General features: G+C 34.5%; 1 long non-coding RNA gene and 1 pseudogene across 1 annotated transcript; one reads left to right on the top strand and one right to left on the bottom strand.

Moving 5' to 3' along the window:
- The first annotated feature begins 6368 nt into the window (after positions 1-6368).
- On the top strand, positions 6369-12874 carry LOC120218724 (annotated as a pseudogene).
- On the bottom strand, positions 12655-12996 carry LOC120218725. Its single transcript, XR_005525265.1, has 2 exons — positions 12908-12996; positions 12655-12815 (listed from the first exon to the last, which is right to left on the bottom strand). It is a non-coding gene; the product is annotated as an uncharacterized LOC120218725 (long non-coding RNA).
- Positions 12997-19578: the final 6582 nt, after the last annotated feature.

Below are 19578 nucleotides of genomic sequence, written 5' to 3'. Positions count from 1 at the left end.
GTTGCACGACAATGAGCACGACAATGAGCAAAGAGGGGCAGTTGTAGATGCTCGGTTTTGTCCGGGGCTAGGTTGGAGCAGACCCAAAACATAGCAGTTGGAGGCCTAGCTCAAGTCCAAGGATCCAACAGAGTAGCTTCTAGCCCACATGAAGATTACCTGGAAAACACGAACAGTTACTGGAAGATTGAGCAAAAAACGTGGAGACCAGTTTTTCGCGGGGATTGAGAAAGAAACTGTAAATGGGGTGGAGGGTCGGTTTTTTTTTAATTGGGAATTAACCTCCAGAAACGGACAGAACACTATCATCACAAATTACAGAAAAAAAGGGGCCAGGAACCATTAGCGAGAATTAAGAGAAAAAAGAGAGACAACAACAAAGAAAAAAACCAGAGGGAGATTTCTCGTATTCGGATTAGAGAGAAAACTGAAAGCAACAAGTGTAAGAGAATCTTTTAAGATCAATACAAAGAAATTTTCCAGATTTCCTTTTTCCTTTGGTTCGAAAGAAAATCATAGCACTCATTAAGGTATTTATTTTTTTTCTTCTGTTTCATTTTTCAGTGCTTTATATGTGTATGGTATGAATACGAGTAAGTAAATCACTAGAGAAAGAAAACCAAGTAGTTTACCATGCCCTTGAGAGGAGACGAAGTAGGCTTTGAGTAAAGGTCAGCATTTCTAGCGGTGGTTTGTAGACGCTGGTCTTGTTTCTCAGACAAAAAAAAAGAGAAAAATAATGAAGATAGAAGAAAGCTGAGTTTAGGTTCGGTTCAGGGTCAAGTGTCGTACCTTGTTTTCTTTCCTCATCGGAGCTTTTGAGGGCGAACCATGGTGGTTGTGTGATTCGGCCGTGACAGTTAAGGGGGTAGTGTAACCCTTAGGTCCTATTTTTTGTTGTGAGAGACTCAAAACTAAGAAGTTTAGAGTTGTTAGAGGATGGAGGCCATGGCAGCTTTGTGCTGTCTAGGGTTAGGGAAGAAGAAGGGAGAGATAGAGAAGATGACAAGAACGGCGTTGGGGATTGTTTAAACATAAATGAGACTAGGGTTTAAGCTGCTCAAAATATTATGCATATATTAGATCTTCAAAACGACAACACTTTGGGAATGGCCGATTCGTGTGGGTTATTCAACACTTGGGTCATTTGAACTTTCAGTTTCATGCATTTTAATCCTTAAATCGTTGTGTTCGTATTCCTGATTTTGTCTCTATGTTTTGCCCCATTTAATCTTCGTCCTAAAGTGTTTATTGTACTTAGTTTCTGTTTTTTAGACATAGGACTTTAAATGTTTTGCATGTTCTATTTTAGTCCATTTTGTGTGTTTAATCAAATTTTGCAATGATTATGATTATGGCTCATTACTTTAAAAAGTTTCTATTTTGACCCCATTATTTATTCAAGTTAATTTCTTGTATTTTTACGTTTGGTATGTAATTATGTTAATATTTTTATATTCGTCCATAGATTTAAATTTTAAATACTTTAGTCATAATTTAGACTTTTTAGATTAATTCTTTAAATTTAAATTTATTTTAATATAGTCCATTCTTAGATTTGTTTTTAAGTTAGTTGTTTATATTTACTTTGCATGTTATGCGAATGATTTATGGTGACCCACATGCCATCATTCTTTGTATGATTTGTATGATAGCCTCACTTGCACAACTCGACATATTCATAATCGAATTAAGGGTAATACACTTTTAATTTAAAATTGTTTTAAGTGGGCAGTCATAACTGATTTGAGGTCCGCTTTTAATGATTTTAAAATAAAAGTGTATCCCGAAAGTGAAACTAAAAAATTTGATTCGTCACCTAAAATTTGGGAACGAGAGAAAAAGAAATGTTCGTTTATTTAAATAAATCGAGAAAAGGTTGTTATATCTTTAAGATTTGGTCTCGGTATTTGTAAATAATCGAACATTCTTTATCTTTCTAAAATGACTTGGTAATTTTAATTTAATTTGTTTGAGTGTTCTTGAATGTTTTAAATTTACATTTTTATTTTATGGGATCAAAAAATCAAATTAAGTTCGAATTTGTAAAGTTCATTGCAAAAACGTTAATTAATCGACTAGGTACCAATTTAGGGCGTTGTGGGGGTGCTAATCCTTCCCCACACGTAACCGACTCCCAAACTCGGATTTTGGTAACGCATACCTCAATTTGTTGTTTTAATTAAAATTAATTTTTATTTAAAATGACAAAGCATTTTTGGGTGCCCAATCACACCCTAATCAAATATTGGTGGCGACTCTTTGAACCGTATTTTTCAATCGTAAAGGAAATCCAAAAATTTTTGAAACGAGAGGTCTTTTTAATTGCATTTGTTTTTAAATTAAAAAGAGATAATTAAGAATTAATATGGTTTTCAAAATCTCACATTTTTTCACTTTAAAGAAAAAAATCGTTTCGACAATGTTAAATATTTTTAGCCTATATACCTATTATAAAATCTTTGAATTAGTGTATATTAATTCAATTCAATTAAAATATCAGCTTTAAAATGATAATTAATATTATCTTGAAATATTTTTTGTTTTTTATATTTATATAATCTTTAAATAAATTGATTAAAAATAACATTTCTATCATTTTACATATATTTATTGTTGAATATATTTTTTTCGGTTGTTCCTAAGGTTTTGACTTTGCTAATCCAGATTGACGTGGACACTTAGTTTTGCTGGGTGGGTCTTCCAGCGGGGATTTTCTATATACATAAAGACTCTAACTCGATATCTGCTTAAACGTTATCAAGTTGCTTACTATTTGAACCAACCCCGTTGATGAATAAATTTTTAAAAATATATTTTTACCTATTTTAATCATCATTACAATGTTATGTTGATTTTCTAGAGTTTGTAAAACTAAATTGACGTCATTTTACTAACACAAACTTAAATACAATACTTTTAGGTGACGTTTGGTTCGTTGGAATCTCTTGAAATTAGGGTAATTGGAATCCAATTCTACCACTTTCTCATGTTTGGTTCAAGTTTTCAAAGGGGGAATTGGAATCCAATTCTATCAATGGAGTGAAAGTAAATTTCATCTATAACATGATGAAATTGAAATCTTTTGGAGGAGGGAATGTAAAATTTGATCATACTACCCTCATCAATCTTTTGGTATTCGGGTCGAATTTTTTTAAAAAAAATTTGGATTCGGGACGAATTTTTTTAAGTTTGATACTCGGGTCGGTCGGGTTTTTTTTTAATTTCGGGATCGGGCGGGTTTTTTTAAAAAAATCGGGTTCGGGTCGGGTTTTTTCAGTTTGATATTCGGGTCGGGTCGGGTTTTTTAAGTGCGATATTCGGATCGGGTTTTTTAAAATTTCGGGATCGGGGCGGGTTTTTTAAAAAAAAAATCGGGTTCGGGTCGGGTTTTTTTCAGTTTGATATTCGGGTCGGGTTTTTTTAAGTGTGGTATTCGAGTCGGGTTTTTTAAGTGTAGTATTCGGGCCGGGTTCAGATTTAAGGTGAAAAATACCCGACCCGAAAAAAATAATATAATTTTACCTTATATATTTATGAATAATTACAATAATACCCCTCTATATATAATTTTTTCAATTAAGTCACTTTTTTATTAAATAAAAATATTTTTTTATTATTTCTATTTTGTTCGGGTTTCTAATTCATATATTAGGGTCGGATTAAACTTTATTTTGGTCGGGTCTCGGGTGGAGGTTCCCTTGTTCTCGGGTCGGGTCGGGTGTACCAAAAACCCGACCCAACCCGACTCATGGTCATCCCTAATTATGATGATTTTAACTTATGATGTTTATTAGTTTGATTTTTATAATTTATTGAAATGAATAATCAATCAATAAAATGAAAATTTAATATTTTTTTAAATTTTTATAATATATTGCTACATGTAAGTTATAAAACAAACTAAAATTAAGCAAAAAAATAAGAAGAGCAATTCTGTCATTTTACATTACTACAACCAAATTCATATGACATGTCTGCTAACCAAACAAAATATGGAATTAGATTCCAATTCAATTTTCTACCAACCAAATAGGTTTCAGATTCAAATTCCAATTCCTTCAGATTTCAATTCCAATTCCTTCAGATTCCAATTCCAATTCCAATTCCAATTCCTTCAGATTCCAATTCTTTCACAGATTTCAATTCCTTCAGAAACATTTCAGCGAACCAAACGCTACCTTATATATATATACACTTTTTTGAATAGTATTATAATATATATTTAATCTGGGTTCATGCTATGAAGTTTTCATAGGCGAAAGGGTCTTTATCACAAAAAATAAATCAAAGTTTAACGGTTCTTCAACATTACTCTATAAAATATATATTTTAAAGTATGTAAGTAGTCCGTGGGATGCATGAAGGAACCATTTCATACACAAATCTGTGTTTATTTATGTGGAAAACACTCAACAATGTTGTTATTATTTATTTAAATCCTTCACTTTTAAATATATTAACATATAATATTTGTATTAACTTATACGTAAACATAATATATTATTACTTAAATATGGAATAAATGAAAATAATACTCGTACTACAGTTATTCATGTCCAACGAAGCATTTCATGCACTATGTAAGTAGTTCATGGGATGCATGAACGGACCATTTCATACGCAATCTGTGTTTTTTTATTAGGACGGGGCTAGACAATGTTTTATTTATTTCACTTAAATTATTCATTTTTTTAAACAAATTCACATATATTTATACAAAATAATAGGGTAGATTATACGTTTAGTACTTAAACTATCATTTTTTGTTATTTTTTGATATTCAAACCTTATTTCTTTAAAATTATGCCTAATTTTTAGTTTAGGATACCCACTATTAAAAAATTAATAAAATTGCTAATGAGGCATATTTTTTTTCAATAATGATGTGGTATTATCTTATAGTAACACGTCAACATCATTATTAAATTTTTAATTACGAGATAACAAATTGAAACATAAACTAATTAAACGTTATACATGATTTTGTAAACAAATAAATTTTATGTACTAAAATAGAATAAAAATAATAATTTAGGTACTAAATGTATAATTTACTCAAAATAATATATATTTTATTGACAAATTTTAAAAGTAATTTTAATCCTACCTATAAGAGATAACTCTGGTGGAAAGGAGACTACTCCTAGTGAGTCTAAAAAATTAGAACCCATGACCTAAAAAATTTGAAAGAACAAAGATAAACAACTTGATCGATTGACTAAATGTATTTATTCATAAATGTAATAATTATTTAAAACATAACATATTATTACTTAAATATTAAAAAATTTAATACATATATCGTTTTACAATTATTCATGTCCTACAAAGGATCTCATACATTGCTTATACCTTAATCACAATGTAAACTCAATTTGTTAATAATAAAAGCATGTGGATATGGTATACTCGACGATCATAGATTTTTGTGTTGTTGTTGAAAATCGACGATCATAGATGATCGACGGTTGTATGGAACATCATACAACGCTTGGTAGATGGTGTATTCTAGTAAGATATATTATACTTTTAATATTAGAAATTAACTTTAAATTTTAAAAATGATATTATTAAAAGAAATAATTATAAATCATAAATATAGATCATAAAATGAATATAAAAATAAATTTTAGTTAAATAAAATTTGGTTATGATTTAAAATAAAAAAATATCATAGAAATTTAGTAAACATTTAAGTGTTAATAAATAGAAAATATGATTTATTTTATTATTTAAATTTTAAATTATAACGTAAGAAGGAAATCAACCACTAATAAATTATCAGCGTAAAAGATAAATATTTTTTTTATTCTTTCTATGTAATATTTTAATTTTTTGTCTTATTTTATAAATCGTGATTCTTCTATCTTTTGTTTTCTCTTTATGATCGTTTTTCTTTCACAATAAACAAAACAAAAATCAATTATTCAATCTCTAATATATGATACCGATTTGAGATTATTCTTGTCGTCTTTTATAATAAAATTTAACATGATTTCTCTATAAATTATATTAGATCCTTGACTAATTTACTCAAAATTAAAGGTACAAAATGTAGATATCAACATAAATCTGTACAAGTAGAGCTCATATTGTGGTAAGTTCACAGTAGAATTTTGATATTAAGCAAGAACAATACACAAATAGGACTAGTAGTAAGAGTCGAAGTTGTAGTAGTTTTTCAAGTCAATTATATTTGTGTGTATTGGGGGAATGAGTGAACGGTTAATTTTAAGTATTTCAAGTGGTAGCTTGAGGGCGAAGAATGCGCACGTTAAGGATTAAGCGAATCTGCTAAGGAGAGGAGCGAGCGTAGGTTAGAGTAGGAATTAGAAACAACGAAAACAAGAAAAATAATTGGAAAAAAAAAACAGTAAAAAGAAATTTAGATTTCTTACAAAGAAAAGAGAGAAATTGGAAGAAAAAAAAAGTGAGAGGAAAATAAAAGTCGTCGTTGATGATATGCCGAAAATGAAGCATCTGTTAAGAAAACTCCACATCGGCAGTGGTTTCAATGAGCAGCAACGATTGGCGGAGGCGCAACCCGTGATCAGCCTGAGTCCGAGACCGAGACCGAGCCCGACTCCGAACTCGAATTCCAATTTCAACTCAATGAACGTGACGGGAGTGGAAACGGCGACTTCTACTGAATCGTCGTCTGTTAGTTCGGGCACAATGGGGAGAACCGGGGCCGTTGAATCGGTCGGGGGAGACAGGACGGCTGGAGTTGAGGTGGATTTTAGTTTATTAGAGGAAGAGTTTCAGATGCAGTTGGCTTTGGCGATCAGTGCCTCGGATCCCGAGACTGTTCAGATCGACGCAGCTAAAAGGATTAGCCTCGCCAGCAACGATACCAGCACTTTCGTTGAGGTCCTCTCGCTTCGTTATTGGGTAATATAATTTTTCGTAATTCCATTTTCACAATTAGGTTTTCCGAAATTGCATTTCCTGTTTGAAGCAGTAGTAATTGGCAATTTTATAAAAAGAAGTATTAAGGATCATTTTGTTTTCATTTTTCCACATTATCAGATTATCAGGTTTCAGTATATTTATTTCTTCGTTTCATTTGAAGTTTGAATGCTTTTGTGAACTGATAATGTTTTTTTTTTCTTATAAGTTCTGATCCCATTTCATGTTTATTCATTATATATTACTCGTACATTTATTTAGGTATCACATATCTTATAGGATTAGGATACACTTACACAATGTAAAACTTATTTAGTTTTACAAAGATTTTTGAACCCTTGGATGAGTGAAAATAGATGGCTGAGATTAACTTTTTTCCCCTTACACTGTGTAATTGGATCCTATCCCTATCTTATATATTAGTAATTTTCAACTGTGAATCTCTTTTCTCATTAAGTATATGTTAAATTGTGTGTTTTGGGGGGGGGGGGTTAATTATTTAAAGTTCGATTTGCATGTCAAATTCAATTAATTGAAAATTTGCTAAATATATAAATTGGTATATCGCTCATGGCAGTTTTTTGGATCTTTTTTTAGTTTCTATGTGATGCCAAAGTCCTTTTAAAGCCATGGATAGTTGCAACGGGAAACCTTTTTTTCTTATTTTTCTTGCCATAAACTTTACATGTATGCTTGTATGAGAAATTACATATTTCTTGTTTTATTAGTAGGTTTATTAGTAGGGAACTATAGTGTTTCCTTTCGTGCTATTATGCATCTAGCTGTTATTGTTTCAATTATTATGCTGGGATATTGTATGGTAATTTGGTAAATGCCATTATGGACATGAATACTAATTGATGTTAGTTTTCATTATGTATTTTCTATATTGAACTAATTCTGAAATTTATCGATTTTCTTCTTTTGGTTTATCAATGCTGTACTGGCTTTTTTATGTTTCCTTTTGTAAGAAAAGTTTTAGAACTCGTTAGTTTATATATATTCTCCCCCCCCCCCCGGACTCACACCTTTTATTAAGGAAAAAAAAAATCTAATTTCTATTTCATGTTATTTGCAGAATTATAATGTTGTAAACTATAATGAAAAAATTGTGGATGGATTTTATGATGTGTATGGCATTGCCTCAACTCTGGGTGCACAAGGGAAAATGCCTTCTTTGGTTGATCTTCGAGCAGTTTCAGTGTTAGATAATGTCGATTATCAAGTAATTTTGGTTAACCGGTTGCTTGATCCTGAACTGCAAGAGCTCGAGAAAAGAGTGTATAACATGTATGTGCAGTCACGAGCTTTTGGCCATGGCCCGATTGTAAGTGGCATGATTCAGAAAATTGCAGAAATGGTTGTTAATAGAATGGGTGGTCCTGTTGCTGATGCGGAAGAGATGATGAACATGTGGACATCAAGAAGTTATGAGTTACGAAGTTCTCTTAAAACTGTCATTCTTCCACTTGGACGGCTTGACGTTGGACTTTCCCGCCACAGGGCCCTGCTTTTTAAGGTTGTAAAAATCCTTTACTCTTCATATTTTTATAAGTTAAACTAGTTCATGAAAGAAGCATGTTTTCCTTTTAACTTCACTCATGTCTGCATCACCCCCTCTTTCATTTTCATTTCACTTGTTCTTGCCTGTCATAGTATCTTCTCGCTTTGTCTAATTTTTCATTTGATTAAGGATAAAGGTGTTGAGACTTTATAAGGATTTGTTTTTTCTTCTTTCTAGGTTCTAGCTGATAGAATTAATCTCCCCTGCATGCTGGTCAAAGGGAGCTATTACACTGGTACAGATGATGGAGCTGTGAACTTGGTTAGAATCAACGATGGAAGTATTTCTCCTGCTCTGATCTGCAAATTCTGCTCTTTGATTTTGGTAGCTGCTTAGCATTTCTACTATTTGTACATTCGACTTTTTTTTTGTCCTCAACATGGTGCATACCAGTCTGTGTTTTTCAGTGCCTGTTCTGCTTTATGTAGTTTACTGTCGAGTCAAATAAAAAGTTTAATTTGTATTGGCACATAGCTGATGCAAATAATATATGAAAAAAATGCAGTGAGTATTATTGATCTGATGGGTGCTCCTGGGACCCTAATTCCTGCTGAAGTACCAAGTTCTCATCCTCAATTCGCACTAGGTGTAAGGGGCTTTACTGATCTTACTGAAGCCTCCCAAGTTCATGCTTGCTGCTTGACAAAGGAATTGAAAGTATTGCATCTTCAGCCACTCTATATATAGGCTCTAAGCTGGTTCCGTTAGGTCAGTGGATTTTGTTAGCATTCAAACAAACGAAGATGAGAGGAACTTTGCTGGAAGAGCTGTCTCTGAGAGATCTGAAACTGGACTTAGGGAAGCTTCTTCCCTCGCCACCTAAATCTGGTGAAAGCATTTCTGGAAATTAATGAAAAAACCATCAGCAGCTCAAAAGAGAAAGGTTAAATGTGTCCAAGTATGTTATTAGTGCAGCAAAGGACCCAGAATTTGCTCAGAAATTACATGCTGTTCTGTTGGAAAGTGGTGCATCACCTCCTCCAGATTTGTTCGTGGATATCAATTCACAGGACCTCGGTGAAAAACGAATGTCTGATCAAGTACTGAAAGGGACAAATGTAGATGTAACTGCTAGCTACCATTCAAATGAGTTGTCAATTAACGATCAATGTCTTGTATCATCTGGGATGGAGACTTCAGAAAATACTAATGCCATAAAAACTAATGTTGCATCTTCCTGTAATGTTTCTAAAGAAGGACCACTCCTTGGTTATACAACTGATGATTGGATACAAGTTCGTGAGTCCTGCTCTGCGGATGAGTTTTGCCAAATACAACCGGAAAACATCTTGGCCACGGATGAGAAACTAATACGAAGGACTTCTGATATAGATTTCAGTAAAGAATCTGCACTAGAAATGATAGAAATTGCAGGCAGTGACTTGCATAGGGTTGGCAATGATCACAGTGAGAAGATTTATCCTATGCAAAGGGAGGTTTCTGAATGGGAAATTCCCTGGGAGGATCTTCAAATTGGTGAACGAATTGGTATTGGTAAGGCTTCCTAATAACCCAATTAATCTTGTTCATTTTTATACATGTCAGACACTACTCTCCATTGTTCTTTCGAGTTTTGGATCTCGTATATCAATTATTAGTGTGATACAGCTTGCAACACAATTACACAAATGCTAGCTAGGATGTCCTTACTCCTTATGTTCCTGTTTTTATTGGATTGACATAGACATACAGTATGAAAAGCTGAATAATCTGTCAAAGATGTGAGTTATTTGTCAGTGCATCCTACTCTCAGCCTAACCTCTGGCACTTAGCACAGTCCTACAGGTCAATCCAGTATGGTTCACATTTTATATGATCAGGATTGTGCAAGCCTACTACACTTGATTGAGTCCGTTTTATATTCATATTTAATTGGACCTACAGAGTCATAGAATGTGACTTGCTTGAAGACGTGAGTATTCCCTACCAGTCTTTCTTAATATATGAAGTCTTGTCTTGTAGGATCATATGGCGAGGTCTACAAAGCTGAGTGGAATGGCACTGTGAGTTACTTTTGCTACTATATTTTCATGGAAATTTTAGTATACACTATGCTAGATGATATGATGACCACAATTTGCTACATGCCAAAATTTCCAAAAGCATTTATCTTTCAAATGATGGTCATGTGATTGATAATAGTCCTACTGTGGTGCAAACTTATGAATATCTCAATGATCTAACTGCTGCAACATTCTACCCCGAGATCAGCATTAGTTTCTTTTAAATTACTCTTCTATTGATTGATAACAGTATATGCTTGTTCAAGAAGTCTCTTTAACGTCTTCTAATGACATTTTCATTTGAGTGTTTGTCTATTTGATTCCGTTTGCTCTTCAGGAGGTTGCTGTGAAGAAGTTTTTAGATCAAGATTTCTCTGGTGATGCACTGGTTCAATTTAAATGTGAAGTGAGTCCCAGAAAATATCTTCCATAGCATTACACATGTGTATATACTCATGCTTTTGAGCTCAACCTTCCTGTAGAATTGAATGAATTTACGTTGAAATCATCTCTGTTTGATGACCCTTACAGGTTGAAATCATGTTAAGGTTGAGGCATCCGAATGTTGTTCTTTTCATGGGTGCAGTTACTTGCCCCCCACATTTCTCCATACTGACGGAGTATCTACCCAGGTTGATTTTCTTTATACAAGCCAATTAGTTCTATACAAAGAGTCCACTGGATGTGTGTTTCAAAATGCTAGACCTCTCTATTGTTGTGGTTTCTGACGAGATTTATTAATTTCAAAGGACAAGGTTGGCCACCCTGTCTAACATTCTCTGTGCTCCTCACTGCAGGGGAATTTGTATAACTACTGCATCGATCCAATCCTCCACTTGATGAGAGGAGACGAATGAAGATGGCTCTTGATGTGGTAGTCACAAGTGAATAATTATTTATTTTCTTTTGTTTGATATCTTTTATTCAAGTACCTCTTCTGCAACCCCTTTCTCTCTTCTTTTGCTGTTTGTAATTTCTATCTAGCGGAACTTTCTTATGGTTTACAGGCTAAAGGAATGAATTATTTGCACACAAGCCATCCTACTATAGTGCACCGAGATTTAAAAACACCAAATCTCCCTTGTGGATAAGAACTGGGTTGTAAAGGTGCTCATCTCAAATCTATTTTCTGGCCAAATGTACTCCTATGTTGCTTTATTTAAGCAACTCTACAGGTTGCTTTATTTTCTGCTGAAGGATATCAATTGCATTTTCCAAACATGTTTGCTTCGATACTCAGGTCTGTGATTTTGGGTTGTCACGCTCGAAGCATCATACTTTCCTGTCTTCAAAGTCTTCTGCTGGAACGGTAGTATTAAGAAACGATAATTCCTGTCATTCAGTTTGTGTTTTCTCTTCCTTTCCTATTTATCCAAAAATCTTTCTTCTTTTACTAAACTACAAGTTTACTGATGGACTGCAGCCTGAATGGATGGCACCTGAAGTTTTACGGAATGAACCAGCCAATGAGAAGTAAGTGCCTTTAACACCACGATAGCTTGCATGTCTTTGACATTTCTCTTCTGTTCCTTACACAAATCAGCTGGGTTGGTTGCAGATGTGACGTGTACAGTTTTGGTGTGATATTATGGGAGTTGGTTACTTTACAGATTCCCTGGAAAGGTTTGAACCCTATGCAAGTTGTTGGAGCTGTTGGATTCCAGAATATCTTTGACATTTCTCTTCTGTTCCTTACACAAATCAGCTGGGTTGGTTGCAGATGTGACGTGTACAGTTTTGGTGTGATATTATGGGAGTTGGTTACTTTACAGATTCCCTGGAAAGGTTTGAACCCTATGCAAGTTGTTGGAGCTGTTGGATTCCAGAATAGACATCTAGAAATTCCCGAACATGTTGATCCGAATGTTGCACAGATTATACACGAATGTTGGCAAATGTGAGTTTTAGACATCATTGACAATAAACCAGTGTAAGATGGCTTTTACCGTTGGATTTTTCTTACTCAAAAGTATTTTTTATGAAATGCAGGGAGCCACATTTACGACCATCATTCGGACAGCTGATGACTCGTCTGCGACGCCTTAAATGTATGTATATCGGAAGGCAAAAAAACAGAAACCAAGCTATATAGGATGATGAGTGGGGTGAGCAGTGTTTTGATGTAATAAGCGTTATTTGATTAGCTGTTTCGTGGCAGCCGGAAGGTTTCCTTTGTTATGTGCAAAAGAGATAGGAGTGGGGAGGGTGTTGGCTCATTCGAAGTGGGGGATCGGCACTTCCCCATCCTAATATATATAACATAAGTGGGATTCTTCCATTTAAGCCGCTGCATAAAAAGAGCAGAGGAGTGGAAGGGCGCCACTTATAATTTGTGTCTACTATTTATGAAATAGGTAGCACCTGTCAAGTGTAAGAAAGTTACCTGTAGAAACAGGGAAAATACCTACCAGTGTTACGAGTTCATTACCTGTGGCGCTGTGGGGTAATGGAATCCCAATCCCTGGAATTGTAAACATGTCATTTCTGCAGCTCTCCAGAGAAAACAAACGAAAAAAAAAGTTATCTCTCGATATTCCTCTGTGGAGTGTTTGTTTTATTCCACAATTTTTCTAGAAGTTTTTTAATGCCCGTTAAAGAATGATCTGGTCATTAGTAATTAGTTGATTTAGTGATACAAAATGTTAAATAAAATTATAAATTCAAATTTTAATAATAAAATAAAATTAATTAGATTAGAAAGATTGTATTTATAATAGATTTTTATAATATTTAATTTGAATTGAAATTGTTGGATTTGAAGAGGCTCAATTTGAATAATCGAAAATGTGCAAAGGGGGTTAATTGATAATAATTTGATTAGGGAGTAAGGAGAACACAAAGATAGAAAAAATTTGCACAAGGATTTTAAGTCGTTTGACTTATTAACCAAGTTTACATCCACTATCTTAGCTCTTCACTAAGGATTTTTTAACAAATTCATTAATTTTTTAACATCCTCAATACCGGGTTAGTGACTAAATTGTAAAATCTCAGAATTTGGTGGTTAAAATAAAATGAATGATAGTATAAATATTTATATGTAAATTATTGTGTACGATGGAATTGAAAGGAAGAATGAATGAGAGGACAATAGAGTAATTGCAAGGAAAAATAATTAAAGAAGAGATAAGTATGTATATAAGGATACACGTGGGTGGAAGGGGAGAAAACCCCAAGACTTCCAGTTCTCTTCTTCTTCTTTCTTCCTTGTGCGTGTGAACCAAAGCAAAGGTAAGATTTCTGATTATTGAGTTTCTTGTTAAATTTAATATTGGGTTTTGATTATTATATGATAACTAAGCTTAAGTTATCTTAACATCAAATGATGATGGAGTTAGGAGAGATTTAAGATTTGAAGTTCTTAAATGAAATCTTGGAATAGAGTTCATAACTAGAATTGAAAGTTAAATTTGACTTATCATCAATCTAGTTAAGATATACAAAGTGTTAAAAGTGGAATTCAAACATGTTGAATTATTGATGTAATTCTTAAATTACATATGAAGGATAGAATTTGGAGGGTCAAGATGAAATAATTAAATTGGTTTAAGGATGTGTACGAGAGTTAAGAATGAAAAAGGGGATTAAACATGAAGGATTTAATCCAAAATGAATGAATTTTCGGGTTCAAAAAGAGGATTCTGGGAAGAGTGCATCGATGCATATTCATAGTGCATCGATTCATCAAGGTTAAAACCCAGAAATTGTTTGAAGGTGTATCGATGCACAGGTAGTGCATCGATGCACTCTTTTAAAATAAAAACATCGAATGCAATTAGTGCATTGATGCATAAGGCATGCATCGATGCATCCCATTAATAATAAAACATCGAATGCATTTTATGCACCGATGCACAAGTAGTGCATCGATGCATACCTTCATTAAAAGAGGAAATTGACATTTATCTTAATCTAAAGAGTGAACCATTAGAGTATATTAGCTATAATACTGATATAGATCCATGTGTGATTATGTAGATACTAAAAGTAAGCTTATTCCGGAACGATCAAAGGATTAGAATCGAATCAAAGCAAAGCTAAGGTGAGTGCATATATGTATAGTATAATGGAATAAGACTTGTGATAAGTCTAATTCCTATATTGATTTTTATAGTACAATAGTTGTGAACATGCATACGTGATAATTATTGTAATACATGCATAAGGCATATATATGTTCATGTGATTGTATAAATGATGTATATATATGAATAGATTCAAATACACATATGATATGATATGTGATATGAGAACATGACATGAGCTACATGATCACAAGAGAAATGACATGAACTACATGATCACAAGAGAACGACATGAGTACATGAACATATAAAAGAATAATGCCCATAGTACGATATGAGAGCTATAGGTGTAATTGACATGCCAAGAGTCGAGGGTAATAGTCCTTCGGGATGTAGTGGCCCTATGGGACATATATGAAAGTCCTTCGGGACGAATACTGAACTAAGGTTCGGTGCCTCATGAGGGAATTGATACGAGCTGTGGTGACAGCATTAGTGCACAACCTCAATGCACTCACATACATCTATTCTTAATAATATACATGGGCAATTGAAATACAAAGTAAAGTGAAAGTAGTACAAGAAGGTAAGTTTTGTACATGCATGATATGATTATATATGTTATTGTGTAATAGATGCATGCATATTGAAATGTCATGAAGGAAATGGTAAGAATGCATATTCATGAAGATATTGTTGCATATTCATTTATTACCTCACTAAGTCTATGACTTAGCGTGTAAGTGATTTACACGTAGGTACCAAAGAAATAAGAAGATTCAGAATAGCAGTGGCACGGACAGCATTACTAAGAAATCAGATCATAAGTAATTGACAAAGTAGGTATTTTGTTGTGTATAAAGTGTTGGTATGTAATATATGGTTAATTACGAATGCTCTGATCGATTTTGTATTAAGTGGTCTCTTTTATGTAAATTAAAGTATTTTGCATACCAACAAAATAGTGGAAACTTCTGATCTGATGGAATAGTAAGTATGTTGTTTTGCTAATAGAATATATGGTTGTATTTTTTATAGATATCGGACGAGGTAGTTCTAGGAATGAGCGGGAGATTATAGACCCGCTGAAAGTAGTAATTCACCTGCCCTGGCCAGGCAGAGTGAAGAACAGACATCCTGTGGAATGCTTGTAAATGATCAAGATGTTCTTTAGAACGTTAGACGCGATATTAACGCGTTTCCAACCTCCTGTTACTTCAACTACAAAAATGAATGTTGCGAAAGAGTTGAAGGATTAGGAGCTCTAGAGTTTAGAGGGGAAGCCGATAAAGGTCTGTTACTGCGGACCTTTGGCTTAATGACGTGAAGGTCATGCTTCGGGACTTCATTGTTCCGATGCTGAGAAGCTGGATGGAGTAATTTCCTTGTTGAGAGGACAAGCAGGATCTGGTGGACCAATGTTACATTGAGGATGTCTAACGCCCAAGTAACTTGGTTATTGTTTTTAGAAGAATTCAAGCATAAGTACATTGGAGATCAATTTGTGTGTCAAATGAAGCAAGAGTTCATGAATCTGAAGCAATGGAATCACACTGTATATGAGTACGAGTGTGAATTCAATAAGTTGAGCCGCTTTGCTGTCGAGTTAATTCCTACGGAGAATGATACTTGTGAGTGGTTTGTAGAGGGGTTACGTCCTCGGTTGAAGGAAATGTTAATTGTCTTGAATTTATCCTCGTTTCAAGAGGTAGTCAACCGTGCCAAGGCTCTGGAAAGAGCTCTGAACGAGAGGTTTGAAAATTTGAGAGCTCATACAGTCAAAAGATCGGGTGCTTTTTCGAGTTCTGCACCATCAAAGAGGGGCAGAGATGCTGGTTTTCGACCCTAAGTTAGATCAAAGTCAGTAGCATCCTCCGCTAGAGGATCAAATCAGATGAGAGGTAGACAAACTCAGTCAGTGGGATCTGGAGCTGGGAGATATAATCAGAGTCAAGCCAGACAATGCCCATATTGTGGAAAGAATCATTCAGGGATATGTCGGATGATTTCTGGAGTCTGCTTTAGATGTGGGGACGATGGGTATTTTGTTCGGGATTGTCCAATGTTAACCAGTGAATCTACACAGCCAGAGAGATCTATTTCTACAGGTCAGAGAGGAAGAGGTAGAGGCAGAGGAAGAAGCCAATCAGAATCCTCTGCTCAACAGGAGATACACTCCACTGCTCGAGTGTACAACCTCAAGACCAATGAGGGTTGTGATGACCCATATATTATAACAGGTACCTTTCTATTGTTTGAAAAATGTGTAATTGTATTGATTGATACGGGGTCTACATATTCATACATTACTAGTAAGTTAATGAAAGAATTGAACATTCCGTTAGAAACTACTAGCAAAGAGGTGATAGTGACGAACCCATTAGGGCACAGTGCCCTGATAAATTTGGTAAGCCGAGGGTGTCCCATACAAATTCAGGGAATTGAATTTCCTGTTAATCTGATGAAATTACCTTTCGACGAATTTAAAGTGATACTGAGAATGGATTGGTTAAATCGTTATTGCGCTAATGTCGATTCTAGATTGAAAAGAGTAACGCTGAGAAGTCCAGAAGGGGTAGATGTGATGGTATTTAGTGAATGATGGAATCCATTGGCAAATGTAATTTCAGTAATGTCGGCGAAGAAGTTATTCCTACAAGGATGTCAAGGGTTCATTGCTAATGTGCTGGATGTTAGAACCAAGAAAAAAGGGATTGAATGAATTCCTATAGTCAGAGAATCTCCCGATGTATTTCATGCAGAGTTGTCAGGTTTACCTCCGGACAGAGAGGTAGAATTCCAGATTGAGATAATACCGGGAACAGCGCCCATTGCAATGGCACCATACATGATGGCTCCAAAAGAGTTGCAAGAATTAAAGATTCAATTACAGGAGTTACTAGACAAAGGGTTTATTAGACCAAGTGTATCACCTTGGGGAGCTCATGTTCTATTTGTTAAAAAGAAAGATGGATCAATGCGTCTTTGTATCGATTACAGACAGCTCAATAAAGTGACCATCAAGAACAAGTATCCACTTCCCCGAATTGACGATTTATTTGATCAATTAAAGGAAGCTTCAGTGTTCTCAAAAGTTGATCTACGTTTGGGTTATCATCAATTAAAGATTCAAGAGAAAGACATTTCAAAAACGGCGTTTAGAACAAGATATGGTCATTATGAGTTTATCGTGATGTCGTTTGGAGTTACGAATGTACCAGCTGCTTTTATGGATCTAATGAATAGGATATTCCAACCTTATTTGGATCAGTTTGCTGTGGTGTTTATTGATGATATTTAATATATTCAAAGTCAGAAGAAGAGCATAGTTCACACTTATAGATTATTTTACAGATTTTACTAGACAATAAGCTTTATGCTAAATTTTCTAAGTGTGAATTTTGGTTGAATGAAGTGACATTCCTTGGACAGGTAATTTCTGCAGAAGGAGTTCGAGTGGATCCCCAAAAGATTAAAGTTATTATAGAGTGGGAAGTTCCAAAGAATGTATCAGAAGTTAGAAGTTTTCTGGGGTTAGCTGGTTATTATCGAAGGTTTGTTAAAAACTTTTCGATCATAGCATTACCCCTAACTAAACTGTTGAAAAGGGAAGTAAAATTTGTTTGGACTCAAGAATGTCAAGAGAGTTTTGAAAAGTTAAAGAAGATTCTTACAGAAGCTCCAGTGTTAGTTCAACATGAGTCTGGTAAGAACTTTATTGTGTATAGTGATGCGTCTCATAGTGGTTTGGGATGCGTATTAATACAAGAAGGCAAAGTGGTGGCCTATGCTTCGAGACAATTAAAACTGCATGAAAAGAATTATACAACACACGACCTAGAGATGGCGGCAGTAGTGTTTGCTTTAAAGATCTGGCGTCACTACTTGTATGGTGAAAAGTGTTACTTGTATACGGATCACAATAGCTTAAAATACTTGATGACTCAGAAAGAGTTGAATTTAAGACAAAGAAGTTGGGTGGAATTTCTCAAGGATTATGATGTTGTGATTGATTTCCACCCCGGAAAGGCAAATGTGGTAGCTGATGCCTTGAGTAAAAAGACGTTTGCAGCGTTGCAAACTCTTGATGCTAGATTATCGTTAAGAGAAGATGGTGCAATTTGTGCAGAATTAACTGTCAAGCCAGCATGGCTAGATCGAATTAAAGAATTGCAAGCTAAAGATGAAAAGTTTTTAAAGAAGATACAACAGATAAGAAATGGAGAGGGTAGGGATTATGAGATTAAGTCTGGTGAGAATTTGTATTATCGAGAAAGATTGGTAATTCCGGATGATGATGAATTAAAGAATTATTTGTTAACGGAAGCTCATTGTAGTCCATTGACAATGCATCCGGGAGGGAATAAAGTGTATATGGATCTCAAGAGTCGATATTGGTAGCCGGGAATAAAGAAAGACATTACGAAATTTGTATCAAAGTGTTTGACTTGTCAACAAGTCAAAGCTGAGCATTAGGTTCCGTCAGGATTGTTACAACCAATTTCAATTCCTCAATGGAAATGGGAAAACATAACGATGGATTTTGTCACGGGGTTGCCTTTAACTCCGAACAAAAAGGATTCAATCTAGGTAATCGTAGTGAGATTGACTAAGTCAGTCCATTTTATTCCGGTACGAACTGATTTCTCCATGGATAAATATGCGGAACTGTATATTAGAGAGATTATATGTTTGCATGGTGTACCTATTTCCATAGTTTCTGATCGAGATCCTAGATTCACATCACGGTTTTGGAAATCATTACATGGAGCACTGGGAACTCGGTTGAACTTCAGTACAGCGTTTTATCCTCAAACCGATGGTCAATCCAAGCGAACTATTCAAATTCTGGAGGATATGCTAAGAGCTTGTGTCATTGAATTCAAAGGATTGTAGGAAAGGTATTTACCACTTGCTGAATTTGCGTACAACAATAGTTATCAGTCAAGCATCAAAATGGCTCCCTATGAAGCTCTATACGGAAGAAGATGTTGTACGCCCTTGAAATGGTATGAACTTAAGGATCGAGAAGTTATTGGTCCTGAGTTGATTCAGAATACGAAAAAAAAGTTCA

The sequence above is a fragment of the Hibiscus syriacus genome, unplaced genomic scaffold (genome assembly GCF_006381635.1).
Source record: "Hibiscus syriacus cultivar Baekdansim isolate YM2019G1 unplaced genomic scaffold, ASM638163v2 tig00110201_pilon, whole genome shotgun sequence".
Classification (NCBI taxonomy): domain Eukaryota; kingdom Viridiplantae; phylum Streptophyta; class Magnoliopsida; order Malvales; family Malvaceae; genus Hibiscus; species Hibiscus syriacus.
Note: the sequence above shows the minus strand (reverse complement) of the source record. Positions and strands in the feature narration are given on the sequence as shown.